General features: G+C 42.0%; 1 protein-coding gene and 1 long non-coding RNA gene across 6 annotated transcripts in view; one reads left to right on the top strand and one right to left on the bottom strand.

The window, feature by feature from the left end:
• The window catches only part of LOC116738905, a 30,634-nt gene extending 21,876 nt beyond the window's left edge, over nt 1-8,758 (bottom strand). For 2 of the 3 annotated variants that reach the window (XR_004345399.1, XR_004345400.1), the window contains exons 1-2: nt 8,391-8,758; nt 5,104-5,225 (exon numbers count right to left, since the gene is read on the bottom strand). This is a non-coding gene — a long non-coding RNA (uncharacterized LOC116738905). The remainder of the gene's footprint in view (nt 1-5,103; nt 5,226-8,390) is intronic. The other variant, XR_004345401.1, reaches the window with a different exon arrangement.
• The window catches only part of FHOD3 (formin homology 2 domain containing 3), a 497,328-nt gene that overhangs the window by 138,025 nt on the left and 343,821 nt on the right, over nt 1-15,482 (top strand). The gene's annotated exons all lie outside the window — the stretch shown is intronic.

Below are 15,482 nucleotides of genomic sequence, written 5' to 3'. Positions count from 1 at the left end.
GAGGGGGATTATACAGACTTTGTGTACCAGGAAAGGGAATCTTGGCGCCATCTCAGAATTCTGTCCGTTACACTCCTCTAAGCATTTATTCACTTAAGGCTCAGAGAACTGCACAGGATTAGTAACCAGTTTTTCCTCACGTTCCTTTCCTCCTCAAGTTCAGTCATTAGTACTTTATTATGAATTTCACCAAACTCCCTGTATGGGAATGAGCTCCAGTACTACTTTTAGCATAAATGAAGAGGTTAGGAAATTTGCTCAGCCTTAAAGTAGGTTGGAATTTTACTGAATCTAGAATATTCTAGGCATGTGATTTAGCACAAGGCCACTCAAAGTGTCATCTATAGCTTACGGCTAGTTTGTGAACTGTTTGTTTGTTATCAGTTCACGGTGAGTTAAATACAGGACCTAAGAGTAAGCATTTAGAAACATTTATAATAATTTAACATTGTTAGAGTATCCAAGCGAGTGATCAGTAGACAAACCATGTTGACCAGAGTATAGAACAGGTTGGGTGTTGTTGGACTCACGTGGTGAGTTACGTATGGCATAGGTGGTGTGTCAGTCATGTGTTTTAGAACTATGTTGTAAGGTGTGATTTTGTTTTTAATCAACTTTATTAGTTATGCCTTACATTTCAGAAAAATGCACCCATTTAAGTGACAATTTGATAAGTTTTGACAAATGTATACATCCATGTAATGACCACTAGCACAGTCAAGGTATAGAACATGGCTGTGTTCCTAAAAAGCTTTATGGTGCCCCTTCTCAGTCATTCTATGCTTTGTCCCCTTTTCACCCTTTACCTTCAAGCCACTGGTAATCACTGATATGCTTTTTGTCACTATGGATTAAGTTTGTCTTTTCTAGAGCTTCACAAAAATGGACTTACTTATTCACTATGTACTTTCTTTGTCTGGCTTCTTTTATTCACCATAATGATTTTAAGATCCATTCATGTTGTTGTGTGTTATTGATAGTATATTACATTTTATTGCTGATGACTATTCCATTGTATGGACGTACCACAGTTTGTTTATCTATTTATCAGTGTCAAATATTGATTGACACTTGGGTTGTTTCCAATATTGGTCATTATGAATAGAGCTGCTGTAAACATACATGTACAAGCTTTATATATTTTTCATTTTGCTTGTGTAAATATCTAGAAGTGGAATTGATGAGTAATATGGTAAGTGTACGTTTAACTTAATGGAAAACTGACAAAGATTTTTCCAAAATGATTATGCTATTTTACATTAATACCAGCAGTGCTTGAGAGTTCCAGTTGCTCCATATCCTTGCCAACACTTGGTATTCCAGTCTTTTAAGTATTAGCCATTCTAATAGGCTTGTCATTGTATCTCATTTGGGATTTGATTTGTTTTTCTCTGATGACAAATTGTGTTGAACATCATTTCATGTGCTTATTGGCCATCCAAATATCTTCTTTGTGAAGTATCTGTCCAAAGCCTTTGCCCATTCTTTTTTATTGGATTGTTTGTCTTTCTTGAGTAATGAGTTCTTCACGTGTTCACTTTCTTTATAGCTTAATATTATTAGCTAAATGTTATTTGTCAGTAAATGTATATTAATGATTCTTAACCTTAATTTAATACTGGCAAAGCAGATGTCACTGGACATTTTTTCTTTTTGTCAAGAAAAGACTCCTTAAAAAAAAAAAAAGAAAGAAAAGACTCCTTTTCTCAATGCACAGTAGTAGTAAACTAAAAGGTGACAATGGAAGTCACTTCAAAGCAAAAGATTTGATATTAGTTTTAGTTAACTGTATGAACCTTCATACATTCAGTTCAGTTTTGCAACCATAAGTAGCCAAATAAACTGCTAAACACAGTGTGCTATTTTCTGAGGAAGTACTGGCTGATGAAGAGATAAGACCATCAATTCTTAAAAAGCATTTACAGATAAACTAAAGAAATACAGTGAAAAACAAAAAGAATTCTTTGAAAGAAAGTATTCAATTAAAAGAGCTGACAGATGCAAGTGTTCACTGTTTCATATATCAACATGAGTATTCTGTCACCTTCTTATTAAATAACAATTTGATTTACTAGGAATAAAAAGACAATATACATTTATCCAGACAGTGGTGAAGGACTGCATCAAAAATGCTGATGTGGAAATGTTCGGTAAATCTATGGCCAAGAAGATGGCTCAAGTACCACTTTCTAATGATGTATTCAGAAACTGGCTATTGATATAGAAAGCCAAGGCACAGAACAAGTAGTAGAGAATTTTTCATTATAGTTTAAAGAATGCACAGATTTACTAATTGGCAATTCTAGTAAATGTGTAATTTGAATATGATGTTGATATAGGAAGAATTCTTTTCAGCTTCATTGCTGATAAACACAACTAACTCTGAACTACTGTATAAAACTATGAAAAATTACACTGTCAACAAGTTTAGTTTGAAATTTGAGTTTTGCGTAAGGGAGTGTGTTCTGACAGCACGGGAGAATATTCTAGAGCAGCCACATGGATTAAGGAGCTTGCATCAGTGTAAACCACTCCACTCCTTCCTCCATTAAAGAAGTTGTGGTTCAGAAAAATGTCATCTGAACTAAACAGTGTGCTTAGTGATGATGTAAAAATTGTAAATTATATAAAGGCAAAGGCATTAAAGATTATCCTCCCTTATATGGCATAATATGGATGCTAATTATTACAAACTGTTGTTGCATCCTGAGGTATCGTGGTTGTCTATGGAAAATGAACTGTAAAATAAGCTGTCATATTTCTTGAAGACAGGAAACCAGCTTGTTCTCAATTCTTTAAAGATATGAGTTAGCCAGACTTGCTTAGTTGTTTGACATCTTAGGTATTAAAACTTCCATGCAACAGAGGAATGCAACATATTTTTAAATGGCAGATAAAATCAAAGGACAAAAACAAAAGTTAGAAGTTTGGAAGAACAGAGTTTGCAGATTACTATGTTACATTCCATGATTTAGCTACAGCTATCAGTGAAGGGGGTAATGATCTTCACATTGAACCCCTAGAAAACATTATCACTGAATACTTTATGATTTTATAGAGCATTTTGAATTTTATTTTCTATCAAGAAGAAGCCAAGCTTGGGAAATTTATGGATCTCATTTCTACTTATTTCATCGAAAGATAATTTAATTTTAACAGTAACTGCACAGAATAGGTTGGGGAATTGGCAACTACTGAAGGACTGAAGATGCATTTTGAAAATACGGCATCATTTGCTTTCATTTTGGATAAAAGTTAAAAATTAATGTTCTGAGCTTGTCAAAAGCATGCTAAAATCTCTTCCCCCATTTCCATCAACATACCTCTGCACGACTGGTTTCTATGATGAGTGTTATTAAAACAGAATAGAGGGCTTCCCTGGTGGCGCAGTGGTTGAGAGTCTGCCTGCCGATGCAGGGGACATGGGTTCGTGACCCGGTCCGGGAAGATCCCACATGCCGCAGAGCGGCTGGGCCCGTGAGCCATGGCCGCTGAGCCTGCGCGTCCGGAGCCTGTGCTCCGCAACGGGAGAGGCCACAAACGAGAGGCCCGTGTAACGCAAAAAAAAAAAAAAAAAACAGAATAGAGAAACAACTTAGCTATACATTATTCCCTGAGAGTGGCCTGGTAGATCTGTCCTAGAATAGATAAGTTAACAAGCAAAAACTAGAGTAGTTTTTCCCACTTAAAGACTTTGAATACAGATAACACATAGCTTTTATTCAGTGTGTGTAGTAGGTTTTAGTGTGGCAAATCAATTCAACTTGCAACTTTTTGTTTGCACTACAACAAAGTTGTGAGAGGGATTGTAACTTTCTATATTAATTGCCTGTATGCTTTCTTTTATATGCTATATTGTGTAACTCTTCTCTTTTTCTGAGTTATGTTTTTTAGATTATATTAAGAGAGAATTTTGTGTATTGAGTGTAATGATAAAGTATTTGGCATGTATTTGTATGTCCTGTTTTATGTCCTTTACTAGTCGTTCATTTTTGTTGTAATTTACCAAGGCATTGGTCAACAATGGATTGGAAATTGCAACCTGACAAACTACTCCTTCAAGCTGGGTAGTTTGAGAAGCACTGAAGTTAATGTTTGGTTTCTCCTTGGGAGCATTTATTTTCGGTGGCATCTCCCCTGGGCTGCCCTCTGCCTCCCACCTCTGCAGAGGTGGCTTGGAGGGCCTGTTACAAGCAGCTTCCACCACAGGGCTGTGGGGACCCTTGGTGAAGACCTTAAGTAGCTCCACAAAGAAAATTTGACAGTAGAAGGCGTTATCCGGAAATATTATTTATCTTAGGTTTATCAAGCAGACCAGCATGGCAGGTGTTGTCAGCAACTGCTGTCGCCTCAGCTCTGAGGACACGCCAGCCTCCCAGCCCTCTGTCTGCATTTCCTCACTGCTGCCATCAGCCAGGGAATGTGTTTCCAGGTCACCAGTGATTTGGTCCTTGCATTTGCAAGGACCTTTTATCTTCGGTCCTCCCCTTCTCCCAAGCACTGGAGGCTATCTGCCATTTGTGATTTTTAAATTGTCCTCTCTCACTGGCTCCGCTGACAACAGGCTGCCCTGCTTTCTCCCTCTTTCTGGCAGCATCTCTGAGTCCTTTTCTAGCTCCTGGTATGACACCCCCCTTTGGCCCTTTCCTCTGGTCTCACTCTGTCCGCTCTCCTCCAGCTGTGGCTTCAGTAGCCTTTCTGAACAAACCCCAGCTCCTCCCCTCTGACCTGCACCTCTGTCAGTTCATGGGATGTCACGCAGCCCCTCAGACTCAGCGTATTCACCATTCACCCCCAACCCTGAGGCCCGGCCAGCTCCCTCCCGCTGCCCACTCACCTGGGCTTAGAGACCTTGCCTGGCATCCACTGCCTGAAACCTTCTAGCCTCACTCTCTGAACTCCGTCCTGTCCCTGCCTTGGCTCAGGCCCTCACTCTCATCCACTCCGCATTCTTGCCTCCAGGCTCTCTCCTCCAGCTTCTCCCCGACTCGGGGATCTGAGTTTTCTCTTAAAAACCCAGTTCTGATCCTGATCTGACCTCTCTGTGGGCTCGGGGTGAGGCCCGGAGCCTTTGCAGCCTGGCCTGAGTGTGTCTGGGCTCACCTTGGACGACTCTGTTCACCTTGAACTCCAAGTCATGCTGAACACAGTCAGTGCTGATGCAGGCTGTTCAGGCTGTGTTGTTATCTGCAACACAACAGGCTGTGTTCAGGCTGTGTTGTTATCTGCAACACAACAAAGTTAATCTACTAGCATCTCACAGAAACTGTGGGCAAGAGAGAATGTGAAAGTTTCTAGCCAGCAGAGGATGCAAAGTGTAAAGCAACAGTACAGCACCTTACTGATGGAAGTTGTGTAAAAGGCCCTTGATGGTTTTTTATCAAGGGTGCTCTTTCATTGTATTTAATGTATAAGTTTTCTAAAGACTTTTATTGATCCATCTCCAACCTTGGACTCTCTGGCTTCTTTCTCAAAAGATCTTAAGTGGTTCAGCCATGGATTTCCTCTCCCTGGGGCTGCAGAAGGGCAGCTGCATCACCCGCTCACCTGGTTCTCTCTCCTGCTGGACCTTGTGGGTGCCTAGTCAGATCTTTGGATCTGCCCAGGATTTAGCAGAGAAGTCAGTGAATGTTTGAGGAATGAGTAAATGAATCCTCCTGCGCTCTAGGACTGAATCAGTGCTTCTCAGACCTTAACGTGCATGTGACTATTCTGGGGCTCTTTAGTAAAGTCGCAGGATATAAAATTAATACAAAGAAATCTCTTGCATTCCTATACACTAACAACGAAAGATCAGAAAGAGAAATTAAGGAAACAATTCCATTTACTATTGCAACAAAAAGAATAAAATACCTAGGAATAAATCTACCTAAGGAGGCAGAAGACCCATAGGCAGAAAACTATCAGATACTGTTGAAAGAAATCAAAGATGACACAAACAGAAGGAGAGATATACCATGTTCTTGGATTGGAAGAATCAGTATTGTGAAAATGACTACACTACCCAAAGCAATCTACAGATTCAGTGCAATCCCTATCAAATTACCAATGGCAGTTTTCACAGAACTAGAACAAAAAATTTTACAATGTGTATGGAAACACAAAAGACCTCGAATAGCAAAAGCAATTTGAGAAACAAAAATGGAGCTGGAGGAATCAGGCTCCCTGACTTCAGACTCTACTACAAAGCTGCAGTAATCAAGACAGTATGCTACTGGCACAAAAACAGAAATACAGATCAATGGAACAGGATAGAGAGCCCAGAGATAAACCCATGCACCCATGGTCACCTAATCTATGACAAAGGAGGCCAGATTATACAATGGAGCAAAGATACCCTCTTCAATAAGTGGTGCTGCGAAAACTGCACCACTTATTGAAAACTGTCCTGATTTCATTCTTTTACAGCTACATGTAAAAGAATGAAATTAGAACACTCCCTAACACCATACTCAAAAATAAACTCAGAATGGATTAAAGCCCTAAATGTAAGGCCAGACACTTATAAAACTCTTAGAGGAAAACACGGGCCGAACACTCTTTGACATAAACTGCAGCAAGATCTTTTTTGACCCACTTCCTAAAGTAATGAGAATAAAAACAGAAATAAACAAATGGGACCTGATGAAACTTAAAAGCTTTTGCACAGCAAAGGAAACCATAAACAAGATGAAAAGACAACCCTCAGAATGAGGGAAAATATTTGCAAATGAAGCAACTGACAAAGGATTCATCTCCAAAATATACAAACAGATCATGTAGCTCAATATCAAAACAACAAACAACCCAATCCAAAAACGGGCAGAAGACCTAAATAGACATTTCTCCAAAGAAGACATACAGATGGCCAAGAAACACATGAAACGCTGCTCAACATCACTAATTATTACAGAAATGCAAATCAAAACTACAATGAGGTATTCACCTCACACCAGTAAAAATGGCCATCATCAAAAAATCTACAAACGATAAATGCTAGAGAGAGTGTGGAGAAAAGGGAACCCTCATGCATTGTTGGTGGGAATGTAAATTGATACAGCCACTGTGGAGGATGGTAAGGAGATTCCTTAAAAAACTAAAAATAGGGCTTCCCTGGTGGCGCAGTGGTTGAGAGTCCGCCTGCCGATGCAGGGGGACACGGGTTCGTGCCCCGGTCTGGGAGGGTCCCACATGCCGCGGAGTGGCTGGGCCCGTGAGCCATGGCTGTTGAGCCTGCACATCCGGAGCCTGTGCTCCGCAACAGGAGCGGCCATAGCAGTGAGAGGCCCACGTACTGCAAAAAAAAAAAAAAAAACGAAAAATAGAACTACCATATGGCCCAGCAATCCCACCACCAGGCATATACCCAGAATGCACCCCAGTGTTTATTGCAGCACTATTTGCTATAGCCAGGACATGGAAGCAACCTAAATGCCCATTGACAGACGAATGGATAAAGAAGATGTGGTACATATATACAATGGAATATTACTGAGCCATAAAAAGGAACAAAATTGGGTCATTTGTAGAGACATGGATGGATCTAGAGACTGTCATACAGAGTGAAGTAAGTCAGAAAGAGAAAACAAATATTGTATATTAACGCATATATGTGGAATCTGAAAAAATTGGTATAGATGATCTTACTTATAAAGCACAAATAGAGACACAGATGTAGAGAACAAGCATATGGATACCAAGGAGGGCGGTGGGATGAATTGGGAGATTGGGATTGACATATATACACTATTGATACTATGTATAAAGTAGATAACTACTGAGAACCTACTGTATAGCACAGGGAACTCTACTCAGTGCTCTGTGGTGACCTAAATGAGAAGGAAATCCAAAAAAGAGGGGATATATGTATGTGTATAGCTGATTCACTTTGCCATACAGTATAAACTAACACAATATTGTAAAGCAACTGTAAGCCAATAAAATAATAAATAAATAAAAAGTAGAGAAAAAGTGCAGATGATGTTTCAGTAGGTCTGGGTAGGACCAAGTTTCTGTGTTTCTAACAAGCTCCTGGGTGGGACTTCCCTGGTGGCTCAGTGGTTAAGAATCCGCCTGCCAATGCAGGGGACACGGGTTCGATCCCTGGTCCGGGAAGATCCCACATGCCCCAGAGCAACTAAGCCCGCGTGCCACAACTACTGAGCCCGCATGCCACAACTACTGAAACCTGTGCGCCTAGAGCCCGTGCTCCACAACAAGAGAAGCCACTGCAGTGAGAAGCCCCTGCTCGCCACAAGTAGAGAAGGCCCGTGAACATCAACGAAGACCCAACACAGCCATGAATAAATAAATAAATTTATAAAACAAAACAAAAACACAAGCTCCCGGGTGTTGCTGATGCTGCTCGTCCAGACTCTGTGCTTTCAATAGCTAAGGATTGAACCCCTTACCTTTAAAAAAATGTAGGGGCCATTCAGGTTCAGCTAGCCACTTGCTGTGAGGACTGGCCAGCTGTCATTTTCTGTAGTAAGAGCAGGCTCCAGGGTATTTCAAGAAGCCTTTCCACATCCGCCTGGGAGAAAGCCTTTTCTTCCTGATGCAGGATGTGGTTACTCGCCTGATCTCCAGCCTCCCTTCCTTATTTGAGGAGCCCCTTGAAAGCACCGCACGTGGGATGGAAGGGGAGTGAAGTGAAGCGCTCTCCCAGGTGGGCGCTCTGACCAGCTGCCTCTGAGTCTGCATCTGGAAAATGACGGCTCCACTGGAGGACCTCCCCAGCCCTCCTGGTGCTTCTATTCTGCCCCAAGACCTTGAGGGCCACCAGTACTGCCAGCCCCCAGAGTGTAGAGATTATCTTGACAGGATTGGTTGAGGCTGAGTTCCAAAATTTTTGTTAATGAACCTAAGCACCTTTATGGTTGAAAAAAATCCGATCCATAATAAACTCTATTAATATCTTCCCGCATATCAACATAGTTCACATACTTGTCATTTTTAAATGGCTCAGTAGTTACATTCCCTCCGGTTGCCTGGGTAAGGCCGTGTGTAGCCATTCCATTGAGGCTGGCAGTTGGCTCATCTCCAGGTTTTTTCCTCGAATTCTAAACAGTGGAGTTGTGACTGTCTGCTGAGTTTATTCCCCTCTCCCCTGTCCCCAGCCTCCCCAACCTCCATTGTTGCCTTGGGTAAGCTTTTAAAATTCATACCTCATGTGGTCAGGTTATCTAGTTACATGGTCTTATAGCCCTGCTATACTTTTGCTTTTTTACTGTGTTTTTCCTAATTGTAATTACATAATTATTTGCATGGCTGTGTGTTTAAAGTCAGTCTCCTCCACTAGATTCTCAATTCCAGAGGCTGGCCCCTCCTCCATCTCTGTCATCCCAGTGTTCTCACCAGCTAGAACACGGCTGGCATGCAGGGGTCCGTGAAGTAAGTTACATGAATAACCACGTGCTGCGTGGCTGGACTGCATGCACAACAGGCGTGCCTTACACAGGTGCCACCTGCCTGCCAGCATGCGTCGGGTGCCTGTATGGGCCAAGCCTTGTGTCAGATGCTAGGGATGTACCGAAGGGTGTGCGTGGACCCTGCCTTCAGGTAGCTCAAATCCCGCTGGGAGAGGGAGAAGGAAAATGGCCAATTATACTTCAGTGTTTGAAGTGCCAGCAAGTGTGGAAGCACAGGGTTCTTTGGAGACATAGAGGAAGAGGACCAGACTGAGGCTGGGGTCTAGAGAAAGTCCACCTGGAGACAGGGAGGCCTGAATTGGGATCCAGAAGGCTTCAACACGTGTCTGACAGCTATGCTGCAGGCTGGATGTCTGATAGCTGATGTAGTGGGTGGAGCCCTGGCTGGCAGTATCCTTCTAGGCTTTGTGTTTGGTGGTGGCTCTTTTATTTTGATTTCTAAGGTCGCTGTAGAGACGTTACATTGGAGAACCATACATTACAGGGGAAGGATCACTCTAACAGCTGGGCTGTGCCGTTGGCTTTACGTGCCTTAGTTATAGACAGCACAGTCAAGCGGCCTCTCTCCAACACGTTTTAGATGCAGTGCCTGCCTGTGGAACAAAATGTACCTACTCATAGAGCTGTGGACTCACTGAATTTGTGTGGTAGCTCTAGAAGGGACCTTGATTAACTAACAGTGACACATTGCATGTTGGGAAATAAAGTGTCCCCTCCCCCCCCCATCAGAAAGGCCAAGTCAGGTTCCGCTAAGTGAGGATTTTTCACTTCAGTTCGTGAAAGTCAGTGAGTAAAGCTGAGGAATAGAATAATAAATTACTGATTACAGAGTGTTTCCTCTGTGAGTCATGGTGTGTTAATGTCATTATTTTTCACAATTTAGAAATGTCGTTGCCAGCAACTGGAATACTCAGAAACTTCCAGACACTGGACGTCTCGTGTGTTCTTGAAACGTCCCCTCCCTGATCCCATTCCCTCCCCCCCACCCCCAGCTCCCTTCCTCTTTGTGCTGTTTCATGTAATATGTTTGCATGATTGTGGTTCAAACAGTCCTCTGAGTGTGGGGCATTTTTCAAGCAGAAAGTAGTCTGCGGAGGCCAACAGTTTTTTTTCCTTTTCTTTTCTTTGAAGGTGTATTCGTGACATTATGTTTATCATACACACAAATATTTTTCCACATATAGCTCAAAAGTAGTGAATTCTATTCCTCAGCTCTTTATAAATGGATTCCCTCTACTGGGTTTTTTTTTTTTTTTTTATCACGTGACTTTCTTACACTGGCACGTGGACTTCGTACACGGATCTGCTTATTTTTCATTCAGTCTGCTTCCTTGTCTCATCTTATGTGGTTGCATAGGAGAAAGGCAACTTCCCAAGAAACGAGAATTTGATGGAAATTTTTGTTTTTTACATTTACTTTTATATTTTAACTTTTTATCTGAAATAATTGCAGACCTCCTCCCCACTCCCCAAATTACAAAAATAATACATAGCTACACAGACTTTGTGTCTGTGCTTCACCCAGCTTCCCCAGATACTATCGTCTGACAAACCGTAGTACAGACATAGAAACGAGGAAGTTAATATTGCTATGATACTATTAACTCTTCTAAGATGCCCTGTTCAAATTTTGTCAGTTGTCCCACTGTTGCCTTTTTTACAATTCCAGCGTCTAATTTGGCATCCAATTCAGGATCACACATTTCATTTTAGTTGTCACGTCTCCTTAGTATCTTCTGGTTTGTGGTCATTCCTCAGTCTCTTTCTTTCACAGCGTTGACACTTCTGAAGAGCACTGGCCAGTTATTTTGTAGACTGTCCCTCAAAATGGGTTTATTTGATGCTTCCTCATGACTGAATTTAAGTTATGCATTTTTGAAAAAATACCACAGGAAGGTTGTGTCCGTCTCAGTTAATCATGTGAGGAGGTGCGTGATACTGATAGGTTTCATTGCTGCTGATGGTAACTTTGGTCACTTGGGTAGAGTGCTGTCTGTAAGCTTTCTCCACTAAAAAGTTACTGTTTCCCCCTTTGCAGTTAGTAAACATCTTGTCAGGAAGTGCTTTCAGATCACATAAATATCCTGCTTCTCATCATACTTTGAAATCCCTTGATAATTCTTGCCTGTGATGATCATTACTATGATGTTTGCCAAATGGTAATTTTCTATTTCTGTCATCCCATATGCATTTGTGCATTGGAATTCTACTGTAAGAAACAGCTTCCCTTCTGTATTTATTTATTCATTTACTTGTTAATATCAGTATAGACTCAGGGATATTTGTTTTATTCCATTACTATCATCATTTATTTTGTTGCTCAAATTGTTCCAGATTTGGCCATTAGGAGACCTTTCGGGTTGATTGCTGTGTTCTTTAGATAGTCCCACATCATATTTTTTTGGACTTTTTCATTTATGGTATCAAAAGATGTTTATGCTTGTTTTGTACTTTCCCTGCCCAGTCCTGGAAGCAGTCATTTCTCTAAGGAGCTCTGTTTCCTTTAGTGGAGAATGGTGCTTAGAAACCAAGATCTTAGAGGCTAGACATACTCATTCACACTGGGGTGTCATGAGCTTTATACCTTCTCAGAGCACAGAGGTAGAAAAAGTATATATACACACACACTTCCCTCTATCTGACTATGTATCTGTCTATCAAAAATCTTTGAATTTCTACTGATATGACTGATTCTAAACTACCTGCACGGGGCTTATTTTAGTCTTCCCCCCTTTTATTATTTGTAAGTCTTTTCTGCACCAGAGAGAAACCTGGCTCCTGTTAGTCACAATATGTTTACTTATTTACTCAACCTTAGAATGAATACAGAATAAAGTACAGTAGTTTCCAAATTGTTAACCCATGCGGCTGTGGAAAAAACTTACTGTAAGGCTAAAGATGTATACTCTAGTATCTAGTCAGGAAAGTAACTATTTTCCAAAGTTACTCCCTTTCTTTCCCCACCCCCTTCAGTGTTGTTATATTATTCATTTGTAGTACAGTTAGATTCATTTGTTTCTTTTTATACTACATTTTGGGTTCCCCTCATATCCTGGTTGATTTTAGTTTTTTATTTTTGAATATGTCAGAAACATAAGCAAGACTTTAAAAATCAAAACAATTCAAAAAGGCTTGCTCAGAGAAGTGTTACTTCCTCCTTAACCTCCTCTCAATTTCCCATTTCCCTCTTCTTTCCACCTTGTTCCCACCCACCCCCTGTAGATAACCGATCTCCTTAGTTTCTTGTTTCTCGTACTGTATTTCTCATTGCACAAATGAGAAAATGCATGAATATTTTATCTCCTCTTTCTTACATGAAAGGTAGCATGCTATAGATACTCTTTTGCACTTTGCGGTTTTTGCTTAACAGAATGTCCTGCAAGTCACTTCATATCAGTTCATAGAGATCTTCCTCAATTCTTTTTTGCAGCTGTGTTGTATTCCATTGTGTGGATGTACCATAGTTTATTCAACAGTCCTCTGATGTGTAGGCATTTGGCTTGTTTTCAGTGTGTTGCAATTATGAACAATGCTGCAATAAATAGCCTCATGCATGTGTATTTTCACGTTGTGGGAGGTGTATTGTCAGGGTAAATCCCTAGGAATAAAAGATAAGTCAAAAGGTAAAGTGCCTTGGGACTTACCTGGTGATGCAGTGGTTAAGAATCCACCTGCCAGCGTAGGGGACACGGGTTCGATCCCTGGTCTGGGAAGATCCCACGTGGCACAGAGCAACTAAGCCTGTGCGCCACAACTACTGAAGCCCGCGCACCTGGAGCCCCTGTTCCACAACAAGAGAAGCCACTGCAATGAGAAGCCCGCTTGCCGCAACAAGAGAAAGCCCGTTAGCAGCAGTGAAGACCCAATGCAGCCATAAATAATTAAAAAAACAAAAAGATAAAGTACCTCTACAGTTGGGATGTTGCCAAATTCCCCTCAAAAGATTGTGGTAGGATAATTTGAATAGAACAGGCTTAACAAACTGTATTTGTCAAAGGTGGCAGCTGTGATGGCATTTACCCATTGTAGAGATGGGCACAAGTGTTTCCCTTGGAGGGTAGGGAGCTTGACCCATTGCCCTGTTCCCTCATCCTGTCTTCTAGGGCAACAAGACAGTACAGTGGAAAGAGAGTAGAGGCCAGCTTGGGATTTAGATAACCCATGCTTTTCCAGGCTACCTGGGGGACATATGGGCTGCTGTTTACCGTGGTGAATGAAATGAGCTTTATTTTAGGGAAAGAGCATGGGGTGGGGGTGGGAGGTGGGTTAAAAACTGTTGGATCTGAATCCTGCCTTGAGTTTTAGTGGTATGACTCCTAAGTAGGCATTTTATTTAACTTCCCTGGAAAATTAGAATAATAAATACTAATGAATGGAAAGTGCACTTCATGGCATCTGGTAGGGTTGATATGGTTGGTCTGAAGAGTAAATAAATCATCAATGGAGTGTCACACAGTGAACGTTACTTCTCCTCTCCACTTCCCAATCCTGTCCAATTTATTTGCAGTAAGAAGAGGGATTCTAAATCATTTCACTGACTGACGGTGGGACTGTGTTTAAAATCTCTATAAAAATAAGCTTTGTTTTACTTCAGTATTTGACAGCCTGGCTAAGGGTGTGATTATGAAGGTTTGGGCCTCTGCCTCATGTCGGGCTTCCTCTTTCTGGTTGAGGATGCCCTGCTGGTGGGTTCCAGGAATAATGGGCGTTTCCAGACAGTACCACTGAGGTTTGATCCGGTTAGCCACAGCAATCATGATTGTAGTCTCCTGGATCTTAATACAAGTCAGGTTGAAAATGAAGTCACACATTTCTTCTAAGTCAATTAATGAAGAGTTCTCGACCCTCTTCCAGGGTTCTCCAGTGCTTTTTGTTGCATTCAAAGCAGTGAAGCCTTCCTCCAGGCTTCTGCTGATGAACTGATGCCCTGGCTCCTGTACTGGGTGAGGCTTCAAGGACTGGAACACATTGCTAGGACAACAGATATTTTAAAGGGTTTAGAATTGCTGAAGAATCGTCAACAGTTAATTCTGCTGCAAATCCAGGACTGATCCATGTGGGGTAAGCAAAGTGTTTGAAAACCAGACTTCAAAATGTGATGTTGGACTTCCCTGGTGGTGCAGTGGTTGGGGGTCCGCCTGCCAATGTGGGGGACACGGGTTCGATCCCTGGTCCGGGAAGATCCCACATGCTGCAGAACAACAAAGCCCGTGCACCACAACTACTGAGCCTGCGCCCTAGAGCCTGTGAGCCACAACTGCTGAGCCCGCGTGCCACAACTGCTGAGACCCGTGTGCCTAGAGCCTGCGCTCCTCAGAGAGAGAGGCCACCGCGGTGAGAGCCCCACGCACTGCAACGAAGAGTAGCCCCTGCTCGCCGCAACTAGAGAAAGCCCATGGGCAGCAACGAAGACCCAATGCAGCCAAAAATAAATAAATAAGAAATAAATTAATTTTAAAAAAATGTGATGTTGTCACCCAAGACTGGCACTTGGGGATCCAGAATTCTGGGGACCTAGTCTTCCTGCAGTGCAGAAGGGCCCTGGGGGTTTTCAGAATGATGGATCATTATTAGCAACAGCCTGAAATCACCAGCAACACTAGAAGCCAGCAACAGAGTCAGGCTGTCTTTTAACAGTTGTAAACCTACGTATTGATTTCTCCTATTCAGCAGCATCAACCTCTGTGGGCATTTTCCTTTTTCCAGCACGCTGTCTCCTCAGCATTGGAGACCGCTCCCCCGGGGAGGTCAGGGGATAATTCCTCATTGGCAAGTTTTGCCTCACTTTAATCCACACGTCCCAGATTGAACCCTTTTGAATGGAAAGGCTTTGTAAGTCAGTAGGGATCTGCAAGTAAGTAGAGAGAATTGAGGGAGGCGCCCTGGTTGGGGAGGTTATGAATTCACATCCTGTCCAAGGTCGGTTCTAAAGGAAAGCTGCCTGTGTGCCGTGGCCAGTTCATACACAGACTCAATTCACATTCCTGTTGCTCCCCCGCCCTTGGTGTAGACTGGTGCTTAATAGTTGTTAATGTATCTGTCTCCCTCCACAAGAGTAATTATTGAAAGGTG

Source organism: Phocoena sinus, chromosome 14, assembly GCF_008692025.1.
Source record: "Phocoena sinus isolate mPhoSin1 chromosome 14, mPhoSin1.pri, whole genome shotgun sequence".
Classification (NCBI taxonomy): domain Eukaryota; kingdom Metazoa; phylum Chordata; class Mammalia; order Artiodactyla; family Phocoenidae; genus Phocoena; species Phocoena sinus.
Note: the sequence above shows the minus strand (reverse complement) of the source record. Positions and strands in the feature narration are given on the sequence as shown.